We start from the raw sequence: 14,951 nt of genomic DNA on the forward strand, positions 1-14,951 counted from the left end.
TGGCTATCAGTCAATCATCTTATCCCATAAATATGGGGACAGCCCAAGAGCCCATTGAGCTCTCCTTGCATGGCAGCGGGCTGCACGCCGGGATCTCCCCTTGAGCAGGGACGCCTCTCAAGGATACTCCTCGAGGTTAAGAGATCCTTCCCACTACAGATTCGTGGCAAGGGACTATAGCGTGCCTTTCTCTTTTTGATTTTGTAAACCTTACTTTGTAACTGTGCACAAATCCCTTAGACATAAATCATTGACCAGGTCTGGGACTAGGACTGGATCCAGCCGCACCCAGACTCCTCTCAGAAGGAGTTTGGAAAGCAAGGGGGTCCAATCTGAACCTCGTGACCCAACGGGAGGGTGTCCTTGGTAATTCTGTGTGCATCTCGAACCTCCATGCAGTAACTAATAAGTGACCTTGCCATAGAATCTCGTGAAACCATTGTCATTACCAATAAAACCTATTCCTATTTCTTTCCCACGAGTGAAGTGCATTGTGTCACTCACCCCCATCACCACTCGTTCCGTGACACTCGCCTGTAAATTGCTTATGCTAACTCGCACGTAGGCCTGCCGGACTGCTTACGTCACCCTACATGGTAGGGCGACTTACCATTTTACAGTCCCATGCGTCCATGGTTTAAAAAAAAAAAAAAGATATATATATATATATATATATATATATATATATGCAGGAACATCATTGCTCTAAGGGATTGGCTCCAGGGATCGCTGCCGCGCAAGCATTGACCACACTACGCAAACTGGGATGCTGGCTAGCAAAATCCAGCAATGCTACAACAACAGCTTTGCCATCATTGTTGGTAGACATCGACTCGTTTCGGCACGCAACTTCGCTGCGACAGATATGCTTCTGCTTATGCATGGCCACAGGTGTGAGGAGGCAGGGGGCATGTGCTGCAAGACTCTAAGCAACCACTCCACGTCTATACATGCTCAGATCCAGACCTTACAGGGTCTGACTCATCAATTGAGAGTTGATGATGATTGGAATCCATTTGGATGGTGGAAGTGGTGTTGACCATGGCTACAGGAACTGTTATTAGGGCTATTATTTCTATTCACGATATTTGTCTGTATTATATACTGTATCCCTTGTGTAATGATGCTGACACGAGGTATGGTTGAAATTGCTACCAAAACGTTATCTGTTTGGGTCCTTTGCTACAATAGATTGACCTCTACAGATCACGAGGTGGCATGTATAGGAGGTGGGAATTTTTATGATTATTTATGACCTCTACAGATCATGGGGTGGCATGTAGAGGAGGTGGAAATTTTTATGATCTGTAAGGTCATAAAAATCTCCTGGGGGAAGCAGAATCCAGACCTTGAGAAACAAGATGTTTTGCTCGCCTGGGCTGAGCGATAAGGAACATGGAGGCGGCTGCTCAGACAGGTTCACAGCCGACCTTCTCCAAAAGCAGCTGAAGGCGGCTGCTCAACCAGGCTTGTAGGCAGCTCGAGAGGGGGAAGGAAAAACTCCTAACACTAAGGCCTATGCTGTCTCCACAGGAGCCAGTCAGCAACTCTCTAATCTGCCAGCTCGAGAGGATGTTCAGTTTCAGTATCCTGGCAGCAAATATTACCTTGTGAGCAATTATCCATACTTTGCTTCTTTTATGTGTTTTCACCTGAATAAAGGCTCGACGTAGCCACCTCGTTTTGCGTGATTATTGCCGAATCTCGAGCCCATCCGGAACAAGCTCACACACAAATGAATGAGTGATTTAGTCAATACAGTGTACCGGGATTTAGAAGTTCTCAGTAGTTCATTAAACTACTAATGGATTAACAAATAAGAGAGAAACAAAATGGAAGAAACGATAAATTTCAGCAATGAAAGATTTGCTGGGTCCCCCTACAATTTAAGTTATTCAAGATACTCCTCAGTGATCTAAGAAAGGAAACAATCCAAAAAGGATATTTGTGTTACCTACAAAATTACTTAGGAACAATCCAGTCTAGAAATGATTGTGAAGAGTTGCAGGAGGCCCTCAGACTAAGTCATTAGACAAACTGGCAGATGAAATTCAACACTAATAAATACAAAATAACAGAGTGGGAGGAAAATCCTACATGTGCCCAGCTTGTTTAGAACTCATTAGAATCATGCAGAAAACATTGCAAAAGAATCTCAGAAAACACCAGCTTGATAAAATACAGTTTTAGGACCATGGTAAAAGGTAAAACCCAGAACCTTGCAAGCCTTCACAGTAGTGTTATGAGAAACCCCAAAAGAGAATGCACCCAAGGACATATTTTCACTGCTGTTGCTGGTACATTATGAGAGAATACAGACAAAATAGCAGGTGTTACTGGGACATCATGAGAGAATACAGACAAAACAGCAAACACTGGTTGAAGATGAAGATAAGGACCACCGTATCTTCAAGGAACTTTCTGAAACTGGGCAGTGGGACCAAAACAGGGCCTTCTGAGCCAAAACAAGGCCATATATGGAAGTGAGTTACTAGAGGTCATTGAATTGAAATGGAAAGACGACCACCAGGGGTCTCAAAAGACCACCAGAGATCACTAAAAGGACAGAGGGCGCAATGCGCTCGAGGGTGGGGTATATTGTAATTAGTTCCGGGAAATAGAATGAATATGTATGATCATTCCAAGAATTTAATGCATATGTAGATAATAGAGAAATAAAAGTTTTAGCAAATGTTGCAGTTCAAACGGCTGCAGCGACCTGGTTCAGGGACGGCACCGCGACCACCCCCAAACCACTCGAGCCATCAGCCAGCTGACACCAATGTGGTGGACGGCAAATGGCCTTTATTGATGGGTAACAAGGTGTTATATAGCTAGGTTTACAACGTCACATCCGTCTGCTTACACCATAGACTAAACACTATTGGCTATTAGGGGCCCTATCTTTCCGTACAGCACGATATCTTCCGGCCGCCGTTCCCTAACTATCTGCAACAACTTCCCCCCTCCCTATGCATAACAAAACTAGCTAAAATACAACTATCTTATTCTTATTACTATCTTATTCTATTCTTATAGTTATACCAATCTTAAAATTACATATCATAAACTTGACGTAAAACATAAGGCACAAAGAAGAAGGCGCGTAGAAGGTAGGGGATGACAGGTAATACCAGGGTGTAGGAATAGGGTGTACCTTGGGATAACTTGGGGGTAATACTGAGTGGATATATTCTTAAAGCAGTTGTCGGTGTTCTACTAACATGATGTTAACCTTCTCTAGCCGATTCTTGACAAACGGCATGAGCTTATTCAATATACAGGGTCCAAAGATTAGCGTCATCATGATCATTGTGATCGGCCCTATCAAGGTGGATATCAGGGTGGTTAACCACGGCGAACCGGTGAACAAATTTTTGTACCAGCTGCGTTTGGAACAGGGTTCAATGGGTGCTAGTTGGCAAGGCATGGCACTGAAAACTGGTGGCCCTGTAGTTATTTTTGTACTAATTGCTCGAGATTGTTCGATCTGTTCAAGTACCCCATTTAAAGGGCTGGTGTGACTCTACCTGTCCTATAGTGACAAGCTGCAAAATTAAGATAACGCAAAGGCATCGCGGCCCCCTCTTGCGGAGGCTGTTTTGTTGTTTTCTGGATTCGGTCAGCGTGGAACTCGCAGGCTCGGGCGGGACGCTTGTCACCGGGGTGTACGGGTTACGGGGGTGTCCGATGATCCGGTCCTGTGAACAGAAACTCACAATTTTCATTAGTTTTATTTTGAAGGTAACAGCCACCTGAATTGGGGTCAGATGCTCTTCCTTTGCAACATGCTTAATCATGAATGCTCCCGCCGGTTTTTCTTTAATTCGGATGTTTACCTTCTTTTTCTCCTTCCTTAAGTTTGAATCGGTTGTGAGCCACTCGTCCTGACTAGTGTCTGATCCGGAGTCGGAACTCGACTGACTGGTCACTTCCGGGCTCCGGTACTTTTTCGTTGGGCTTCGGCGTTTTTTGAAATGTCCGCTCTGATCGGTTCTCCGCCCCTCCCTCGGGCTCGCTCCAGGCCCCTCACTCGGACCTCCTCTCACACTTTAGGGCATGCACAATAGGTGGAGCTATCCCCTGTGCATCCAGTGCTGCAATAAAGTGAATGCCTGCTTCTTAATACTGCCTTGGTGTTAAGAGGTTTATTCCTGCTTTTCAGTGAAAGTAGCAGAGTGTGTCTATACAGAGTGCTCCTCTACGTGGCCTTGAAAGGTGAGAGAAGACAATGAGAGGAACAACAGGATGCTCACAAGTATAGGACAGCTTCCATATCATTAGCAATTAGACAGGTAGTAAATGTGGATATAGAAAAAAAAAGGGGATGGTACAATGGGAAGGAAAGACTATGATAAAGACCTACCATACAAAGAAATAACCTAAAGGATGACTAGTGATGAATGATTTGCCATTTCCCCTGCAAGAGAAGCCCCAAGAAATAGGAAGCAGTTTGAAAACAGTGGGTAAGTCTACCAAAATAATTAAGCTGTGAAAATTACCACCCGACAGTGCTATTAAGGCAAGAGCATTAATGGTAAGACACACACACAAGAGGTTGCCTTTGACTTTTCTGCTAATTACCAGAGGCTGTGAGTAAGCAGCAGCAGAACAACCCCTCTGTATTGCCCTGTTCTTCCATCAGTAGCCACTGGATGGAAGCTTAGGAGAGAGGACACTGAGAGGTGGACTCTAGATCTGATCAGCATGACAAGTACACACAGGAAAGCACAGCTCAGGTTTTGCATTTTAACCTACATTAATTTAAGTGTATACTGATTTTCAGGTCCCATTACTATATCTGCATACATGTACTTAATAAGCATACTTCACATACTTCGCATACTTCCACAAAATCAGAAAGCACTGACTATCTGTTAGAAACATCCTTCACTTTAGCTCCATATTTTTCACAATGCAAGTTAACAGTGCAAGTACTCAAATGGATTTTTACAGAGATTCCTTCTAGACAGATGCAAACACTACTACCCAATACAGTTTTTAACATGAAAGGAACAGAAATTTGCAGAGACACCCCTTAAGGCAAAATTTGGGTCTCAAAACTTAATCAGTACATTTTTAACATTCTTACTAAAACCAAGCCTTTATTGGATACAAAGTTAACTTAGAAAACATATATTAACAGAAATACCTGAATTTAAAAGTTTGCATTTCATTACTTGTGTCAATAATTCATTTGCCACATACCAGGTACTCATACATGCAAATAATTCAGACTTCATACTTAGAAGTCCGATGTTTAAGGTCAAATTACGCTTTCTTTATATTATATTATAAAAACCTGAAAGAGCAGAGAAACTTATTATGTCACCAACTATACATCAGGTGTCAGAATTAGAGTTTTAGCTTATAGTCACATTAAAGGTACGTGAAATACGATCAGTTTTTAGTTTAGCCTTGTCTTTCCAAATACAACCTAAATGTTCAGCTGTAGTTTTGATTTCTCACTTCTTTGCATTTGTGCAAGTGTTACTTAGCACTAAAAGACTCACCCTAGTGGTGCTCATGGGTTAATCAAAAAGCATTTGACAACTCAAATGCATTCAGGCAGACTTCTTAAAGGATAGTGGCAATCAAACACTGGCAGCTTCAACTCCATTAATGTAAAATCAAATATGTAAGGATTTAAATTAATTAAAAGGCAGATTTTCCACTCAGGAGTAATTTTGGTTACTAGTCAAACTTCTTCCCAACTGCCTCCCCATTGAAAGAAAGTCTGTGGAGAACAGCATCACACAGATCACAAAGAAGGCATGAGAGTTGCTGGAAGGAAGAATGTTTCCCACTTGTAGAAGCCCCGGGCTGTTAAAAAAAAAAAAAAAAAAAAAAAAAAAAAACCTAACATGACCCAAAGGCTTGCGTGCAGCACTTAAATATGCTGTAATTCATTAGAACTGAATATTAAGGCAGAACATCTCTGCTCTCATTTTCCATCTCAATTTTCCATCTCAAGCAATGGGAAGAGATCCCTGTATTATAGGGATCCCAGATCTCGAAGGGAAGGGCTCTGGAGTGTCTAGAGGCAAACAACTTGTCTAGGCGAACAACCTTGTCTAGAGGCGAACAACTGTGGCAAAAGCCGCCCAACGAGAAAGCGTACAACAGAGCGAGAGGCAGCCCCAGCGCCGACTCCCGTGCGGGCAGTGCTGAGCTCCCGGCCAGAGGCGGCTCTGACTCAGCGGGGGAGGAGCCAGCAGGGCAGGCGGGAATTCTAAAGCTGCCCCCAGGGAGCGCGTGAGACAGGGCATGGCGCGGCATTTTGCGCAGGCAGGAGGTGCAGGCAGGGGTCAGGGAGTCTCCTCCCAGGTGTGGAAAAGAATCCTCTCCCCAGACTCTTCCAGCAGTGAGAGATCAGGTGAAGCCATGGTCTCCACTCGGCAGAGAGCTTCCACCAGGAAGACTATGGTGACACATACTGAACCACCACAGAAACATGCAGTGGTCCAGGTTTCTGGCTGTGTGGAATGTCTGAGCCTCTCCATGTTACCGGGGAGTAGCGAAAACGCTGCCTGCCTTAGGTGTGAGCAAGTGGATGACCTGCTCAGCCTGGTGGTGGAGCTAAAGGAGGAGGTAGAAAGGCTGAGGGCCATCAGGGAATGTGAAAGAAAAATAGACTGGTGGAGCTGCGTTCTGCAGTCTTCCCAGGAAAGCCACTCGGAGAACCCCCTGATTCAGTCTGTAAATCCAGTACCCTCTTGCCATAGGGCACAGGGGGCAGAACTAACAGTATCAAGGGACGATCAATAATGGAAACAGGTCCCCACTCGAGGTGGCAGAAGAACCCTTCCACGGCCCACCTCACCTCTACCAGTGACCATGTCCAACAGGTATGAGGCCCTGGAACTTGGGGATCAGATAGAGGAGGTCATAAACCAAGGCCCATCTAGGGGGCTGTCTACAGAGAGGCAGTCAGGTCCACACCCTGAGGCTGCTCCCCCTAAAGAGAAAAGGAGCACCCGGAAGAAGCGGCGGGTGATCGTCGTGGGTGACTCCCTGCTACAGGGCACAGAGGCACCAATATGTAGACCGGACCCCTTATCCAGAGAGGTCTGCTGCTTGCCAGGGGCCCGAATAAAGGATGTCACAGAAAGGCTCCCAAGGCTTGTCCAGGAGTCTGATTATTACCCCCTGGTACTGTTTCATGTGGGCACTAATGATGCCATGGGGAAACTGACTTCAGTCTGAAACTGAAAGCGTGACTTCAGAGCCCTAGGGATGGCTGTCAAAGGTATGGGAGCCCAGGTAGTGTTCTCCTCTGTCCTACCAACGAGGGGAAGGGATTCAAGGAGGAGAAGGCGGATATGGCAGCTTAACAACTGGCTGCGCCGCTGGGCTTGGCAACAGGGTTTTGGCTTCTATGACCATGGGACTCTGTTTTATGACCACCAGCTAGTGGGGAATGATTGGAACCATCTCAGCAAGAGAGATGCTCAGCAAGCACACGTCTCTGCCAAAAGGCTGGCCAACCTGGTTAGGAGGGCTTTAAATTAGATGAGAAGGGGGAAGGGGAGTGTCACACAGACACGGCGATCAGTACCACACAGCCAAGGTCAGATGGTGTGCAGCGGGACTATGGTAGTGGGGAAGTGAGGATAGGAAATGATCACAGAGGGTCCTCTTTCACCCTTCCTGGGGAACCTGCATGTGGTGGGATAGCTCATGGAAGGCTATGTGCTCTAGGAAGGACAGGCTGGGAAGGCGAGGTGGTGGAGTTGTGAGAGAGCAACTGGAATGCATGGAGCTCAACCTGGGGGTGGATGACGAGCGAGTTGAGAGCTTGTGGGTAAGGGTTAAAGGACAGGCTAATGTGGGAGACACTGTGGTGGGTGTCTGCTACAGACCACCTGACCAAGATGAGGAAGGTGATGAGGCCTTCTATAGTCAGCTGGATATTGCCTCCTGGTCACAGGCCCTGGTTCTCATGGGGGACTTCAACTACCCCGACATCAACTGGAAGGACAACACAGCCAGGCACAAACAGTCCTGGAGGTTCCTGCAGAGCATTGACGATAACTTTTTGACGCAGGTTGTGGAGGAGCCAACGAGGAGAGGTGGGCTACTGGACCTCGTGCTAACAAATAGAGAGAGACTTGTAGGAGATGTGAAGGTGGGGGGTAGCCTCGGCTGCAGTGACCATGAGTTGATGGAGTTCAGGATCCAATGAGGAGGAAGCAGGGCTGTAAGTAGCCTTGCAACGATGGACTTCAGGAGGGCCAACTTTGGCATCTTCAGAGACCTCCTCAGAAGAATCCCATGGGCTAGTGCTCTAGAAGGCAGGGGGGCCCAAGAGAGCTGGTTAGTTTTCAAGCGGCACTTCCTCCACGGCCAGCAACAGTGCATCCCTGTCTGTAGGAAGGCAGGCAGAGGGGGCAGGCGACCTGCGTGGATGAGCCGGGAGCTTGTGGCAATGCTCAAGCATAAGAAGGAGGTATACAGAATGTGGAAAAAAGGACAGGCCCCCTGGGAGAAATACAGGAATGTAGTCAGGGAATGCAGAGATGCGACAAGGAAAGCAAAGGCACGTTTGAAACGCAATCTGGCAAGGGACATTAAAAATAACAAGAAAAACTTCTTCAAATATATTAACAGCAAAAGGAAGATCAGGGAAAATGTGGGTCCACTGGTGAACGGGATGGGCCCCCTGGTTACGAATAAAACAGAAAAAGCAGAGTTGCTGAATGCCTTCTTTGCTTCGGTGTTTACCAAGGGCAGCCCTTTAGAGCCCCAGGCCCTAGGGACAAGAGAAGAAGCCTGGAGAGAGGAAGACTCGCCCTGGGTAGAGGAAGATTGGGTCAGAGAGCACCTAAGGAAACTCGATACCCACAAATCCATGGGCCCTGATGGGATGCACCCCAGAGTGCTGCGTGAGCTGGCAGATGCCATAGCTAAGCCGCTCTCCATCATCTTTGAAAGATCCTGGAGAACGGGGGAGGTGCCGGAAGACTGGAAGAAGGCCAATGTCACGCCAGTCTTCAAAAAAAGGCAAGAAGGAGGACCCAGGAGACTACAGGCCAGTGAGCCTCACCTCCATCCCCGGAAAAGTGATAGAACAGCTCCTACTGGCCGTTGTCTCCAGGCACATGGAGGACAAGAAGGTGCTCAAGAGTAGTCAGCATGGATTCACCAAGGGGAAATCATGCTTGACTAACCTGATAGCCTTCTATGATGGAATGACCAGCTGGATAGATGAGGGGAGAGCGGTGGATGTCGTCTATCTGGACTTCACCAAGGCTTTTGACACCGTCCCTCACAACATCCTCCTGGGCAAACTCTGGAAGTGTGGGATAGATGAGTGGACAGTGAGGTGGATTAGGAATTGGCTGGCTGACAGAGCTCAGAGGATGGTGATCACTGGTGCAGAGTCTAGTTGGAGGCCTGTAGCTAGCGGTGTCCCCCAGGGGTCAGTCCTTGGTCCAGTCCTGTTGAAGGCTGAGGGAGCTGGGCCTGTTCAGCCTGGAGAAGAGAAGGCTGAGAGGGGATCTAATCAGTGTCTATAAGTACCTCAAGGGAGGCAGTGAGGAGGATGGTGCTGGCCTCTTTTCGCTGGTGGCCACTGACAGAACTAGAGGAAATGGCCACAAACTGAAGCACCAAAAGTTCCACAGGAACTTAAGGAAAAAATTCTTAACAGTGAGGGTGACAGAGCCCTGGAACAGGCTGCCCAGAGAGGTTATGGAGTCTCCTTCTCTGGAGATCTTCAAAACCCGCTTGGATGCAGTCCTGTGCCACGTGCTCTAGGTGACCCTGCGTGTGCAGGGGGGTTGGACTGGATGACCTCTAGAGGTCCCTTCCAACCTTAAGCATTCTATGATATGTCATCTTGATACTCCAAGTAGTTTTTGCTTCAATGGCTTCCTCAAGAGGAATTCCTGAGCCACCCATTAAAGCGAAAGCTGGACACATTATATCAGAGCAGTCCACCTGGTGCTCCTAAAGGCATTCCATATGATCTGCATCATAGAATCCAACCTTGCCTTTGTCATAGTCAAGGCAGACCACTATACACGATGGCATGGGAAGAATTCTGCTCACTGAATCTTTTGAGGCAGCAGGTGTCTTTGGGGATAAAGAAAATTCTCATGCTTAAAGTGACCAGTGTAAAAGGTTGATTCAAAGCAGGTATATTCTCTCCCATTGTCATGATCACAGTCTTGTTTGTATCTAGAATATAAAAATAATCATTGGTATTTGTCAAACTGTGAAACATTATCAGCAATGTAAACAAGAGAAAATATTTTTGTAAGACAGGTAACACTGCACAAGCACTCACAGATTCTTATGCAGTAAGAATATTCCTAAACCAGAAGAAAAGATACATTTAGTAGTTGGAGAATGCTTACTTGGACCATTTCAAACACAGTTAATTCAAGTGAACACTAATGAGGATGTGACCAGAAAAGTTTTTACTAAGGAGCTCAAGTTGCAACTTTATCTAATCATGCTTGTGAAAGATAATCTGTAATGAACCTAAACATACAGAAAATAAACTAACATGAATAGTAGGATAGCAAATACAACTATGACTATGACTCTTTGAGGAGGTTTCCCTGAACTCCTGGTTCCCAGTTGGCAACGGGGGACGTTTGTAGCCAGACCTGTTCAGTCTGCAAAGTCTTCCCTGCTTTTTTTGCCAGATGAAGACAGATCAAAGAACCATACAACCCATCACTCTTCTGTGCATACGATTCCTATGTGGGGTTTTTGTGTTGTTGGATGCGTGTCAGCTAAAGGTTTCTGGATATTTGTGTGAATAAAGAAAAAGGAATAAGGAAACTGAATTTAGTTTTTCACTTTGCAAAAAGGCTCTTTTTGACCTCAAGAAACTCAAAACATTGACATTTTTACAGTTTTAGTATGCTATATAGGAAGAAGCTAATATATCTATTAGATTCCTAAAAAATTGCAAGTCCTCAGGGAATACCCCCTCAGCCTGCAGTTCCTAAACACATCCAAGATTACTATAATTGTAATTGAGAACTGGAAATCTTTTTGCTGGTTTGCCCACTGTACTTTGGCTTGTGCCTAGTATCACCCTAGTACAGTACACAAGAGGACAGCCTGGGATAAGCCAGTGACTTAGAGTCCACTGTGAAGAAAGCTACCAATGAACACCATCTTTGAATGGCAGGCAAACCCAGCATGCTCAGGGAATTAAGGCAGAGTCTATTGATTAAACGTCACTTTGCTTCAGTCTTGCAACTATGGATTTTTTTTCCTTCTTGCTTTAATTTACCCATCTTGTCATATACAGGAACATGACTTCTTTCCCCCAAAAGAAAGACAATAAGACTCTGGATAATTAAATGAGCACCTTTCTATTGATGTTTGGGAGGAGGAGGGGGAAACACACACACACCCTTCCTCTTAATTTATTATTTATTTATCCAGATTTCCTCTTAATTTATTTTTTGAAAAGCCATCTACTTAATGTAGAACATGTATTATGCAAAAATGCACAATTTACCTTGGGCTGGCCACATCATGTGGATTATGAAGCCATTCCTGTATCTTGGCACTAGAAGCAACTCCCACTTTCACCAGGTATGAATGAGCTTCCACATGAAAAGCCCAGAAATGCTTCCCTTCTTTGGCAATCCCAGTGTTACAAATGATGTAATCCAAGGTTGTGTAACATCTAACCCGTATGCATTCAGCTCCTAGCAGCAGAGGAAATGCAGCCCTGCTTTCCACAGAGCTTCTTCTTGGATTCAGTAGATGTTCACTGTTGTACTCACATTTGTCATGAAAAAGAAAACTAAAACCTGAAAAATAGTATCCCCCAAATTAACCATTAGTTAACAACCTGTCTTTCTGTGCTTATAAATTACATTTTAAGCACACACACTGGCATTTGAAATTCTCACTTTTAAAAGCTACCAGGAAAGTCACGCAAGCTAACATAGTCTCAGTATGCTAATTAGTGTGTTTGTTAACAATGCTTCCATACATTTAGGCAACTGGATAACTGCAAAATAGAAGTCTGAGAGCTTCTAAAATTTGCCTACAGCTTCTCATAACATCTACAGATACAAATTCAGCACCTTCTGGACATAAAATAGTACCTGGAGGTGTATGCAAGATAACTTCTCTGCTCCAAAGGCTGCAGATGGATACTTTGTATCCTCGGACTCTAAAGGCATAGCTACTGTTGTTATCAAAATCAGATATTACTTTGCTCTTGCTGAAAACTTCAATCTCTTGCCACGTTGCACTCTCCTCATCTTTATTAAGCTTCTGATACTCAAGGACATAAATGTCTGCTGAATATGTTTTTCCAGCATATTCCCAACTGATCACAGCCTTGTTGTACATTTTACTCTTTTCTTAATTGATTTATGGTATATCTAGACTTGGAACGCCAGAGATTCCAGAGAAAAGAACCCCTAAAGTTTAGATTTATGCTGTTTTAGAATTAACCATATAATACCTTTGTACAAAGGTTATAGCACAGTGAAGAAGAAAAAATGTCTGACTCACACAGTGAAAGACTGCAGGTAAAGATGGTTCTGCTCACACACCTAAATACATCCCTTATTTTCTGCACTTACTTTGACAGTTGTCAATATTAATTATTTTTGCCGGCAAGCCAGAAACTATACAAAACTCAATCATTTTCTGTCATGCAAACACAAGCCTCTAGCAAGATGAGGTAGGTCTTAAATACAATATTTTGGAAGATCTAATTGCAGCCCTATGTAAATCTAAGGCGCTCTCTATAGAGAGGCAAAAGGCCATGGATCAAGAAAGACCTGCTGTTCTTGCAACTTACCATTGAAATGGAAGGACAACTCACCAAGGACCTCTTCTTGCCTGGCTACATCCACCACAAAGTCTTGAAAAGAAGTTTCAGCTGCTGGCCTGAAGTTCTTCAGAAATTCAGTAGCTTTTTGGATTCTGAAAGCACAAGGTTAAGGGAAGAGAGAAGAGGAAATTCATATATATGCATTTCTTAAAATAATGTTAGCTTTTACTTTTAAATAAAAGTCTTATTTTCATGCAATTACTAAAGTCTCACAAGAATTTGTCTCACCAGACACAATTTAACTGCAAAATTTAAATGTCTTCTGTACATCAATGTAAAGATAATCAACAGATAACAGTTCAGATGGCAGAACATCTGAACTATTTGGGCCACTATGTTCAAAGAACAAAATAGACATGAAGTGCTAATGGAGAACAACTATTAAGATCAAAGAGTGCAAAGACAGAACAGAACTATTAGATTAACTTGCAAATTCCTGATACAATCTCTGAGTAAAGACGTGCATCAGCAAGCTGAATGGACTATGCTTACACTGCAGTTCTGCTAAACAAGGCTAGATGTTGTAGGGAGGAATCTCTTATGTGTGCGTCATTTCTTAGCATGCACTGGAACATAGTAATTTCTACCAAACCCCATCTGGACCACCTATGAACATGCATAATGAATACTGCATTGAGAACTTTGCTATCAGATATCAGAAGAGTAGGCTTGAACAGACATCCTGTATCCAAAATGGAAGATATTTAACATACCTGACATTAAGTTGTCTTGCTGTTTGGACAAAACAAGACTTGTAGGGAAATGCTGTGCCGAGGATCTGCACCACCTGCGCCTTGCTGATAATGTACAGGGGAGTGTTAGCGAATTGTCCTTGGCCGGCTGGGAATGAGGAGCTAGCTGGGAATGAGGAGCTAGCCGTTTCGGGTAAACAACTTTGCAGAGCTGAGAAGAGCCTATGCGGCCGGGACCTAGCAACCCTCCTAGCAACCAACCATAGATAACCTGGAAATCCCTCAGATGCTTGTAGGTATAAATATACGTGCACTTCGGCTAATAGACGGAGCAAGATCTAAACTCATATTGAGTCCGTGTCTTGTAATCCAGCTCGGCTCCCAAGATCTGTCGCCCGAACAGGGACCTGGCACAACGGTGCAGGATTCGGGAAGCGACGCGGGGACCTGGCACAACGGTGCGGGTAGGCGTCGGACCTGGCACAACGGTGCGGGTATTCGGGGGACTTGGCACAACGGTGCGGGAACTGTCGGCCTCGGAACATCGCCTTGAGACGGTGAAGGGAGGCCGGGGAGCCGAGAGGCGGCAGTGAGTGCATGCTAGCTGCACGCCGGGACCAGGCGCAAAGGCGTAGGTCTGGGGGTGCTCAGAGGGGGCCCCTCCGCAAAGACCACCTTAACCATGGACTGGGAGGCGTCAACACAGCTGCTATTGCAGATTCTCGCCAAGCGAGAGGCGGCTGTGAGTACGAAAAAACTCTATGAGTTGTTAAAATGGGCCAGAGCTCAAGGCCACTTTTCAGATCCTGCCAGTATATTTAGTGTTACAGAATGGCGGGAGATCGGGGATTCGTTATGGGAATCCATGATCACCGGCAGCAAATCCGCTAAAGAGATGGGGTCCACCTGGAAAGAAGTTAGGAACCATCTCCGTCAGATGGCTGCTGAGCAGAAGATGGCCATGGCGGCTTTGGAAATGTTGGGATCGGAATCTGAGGTTTCACCATTTAGTGGGGGAATGAATGCTACTCCAAGGGGCATTGTTGCCAGATCCCAAAAGACTGCGACTGAAGTCGCCGAAGAGGCCGGCCTTGGCTCTGAGTCGGGTAGAGCTGTCTCCTATCGAGAGGCTTCTGCTTCTCCGGAGGAGACAGGACCACCGGCAGGGGCTGAGGAAAGGGCCGGAGCGGCGAGAAAGTCGGCAAAAAGTTTGGGGAAGCTGGAGAGTAGCGGCAGTGAGCGTAATGCAGCCGCGGATGCTGCGAAGCAGGCGCTGTTTTTAGTGCCGTCAGAACGAAAGGCCCCATCATCTACGATGGTGAAGCAGGGATTGCAGGAGTCCTACGGAAGTTTTGTGAATAGGCTCGTGCAATCCCCGGAGAAAGCTACTGATGAACAGACCCTCTGCAAGCTTTCGATCTGGTGCAGAGAGAATG

General features: G+C 45.5%; 1 pseudogene; it reads right to left on the bottom strand.

Annotated features, from left to right (window-relative positions):
• Positions 1–9,826: 9,826 nt before the first annotated feature.
• Positions 9,827–14,060, bottom strand: LOC148595428 (E3 ubiquitin-protein ligase TRIM36-like; annotated as a pseudogene).
• Positions 14,061–14,951: the final 891 nt, after the last annotated feature.

The sequence above is a fragment of the Tinamus guttatus genome, unplaced genomic scaffold, assembly GCF_059628265.1.
Source record: "Tinamus guttatus ecotype Peru unplaced genomic scaffold, ASM5962826v1 Tinamus_guttatus_pri_ptg000100l, whole genome shotgun sequence".
NCBI classification, from domain to species: Eukaryota; Metazoa; Chordata; class Aves; order Tinamiformes; family Tinamidae; genus Tinamus; species Tinamus guttatus.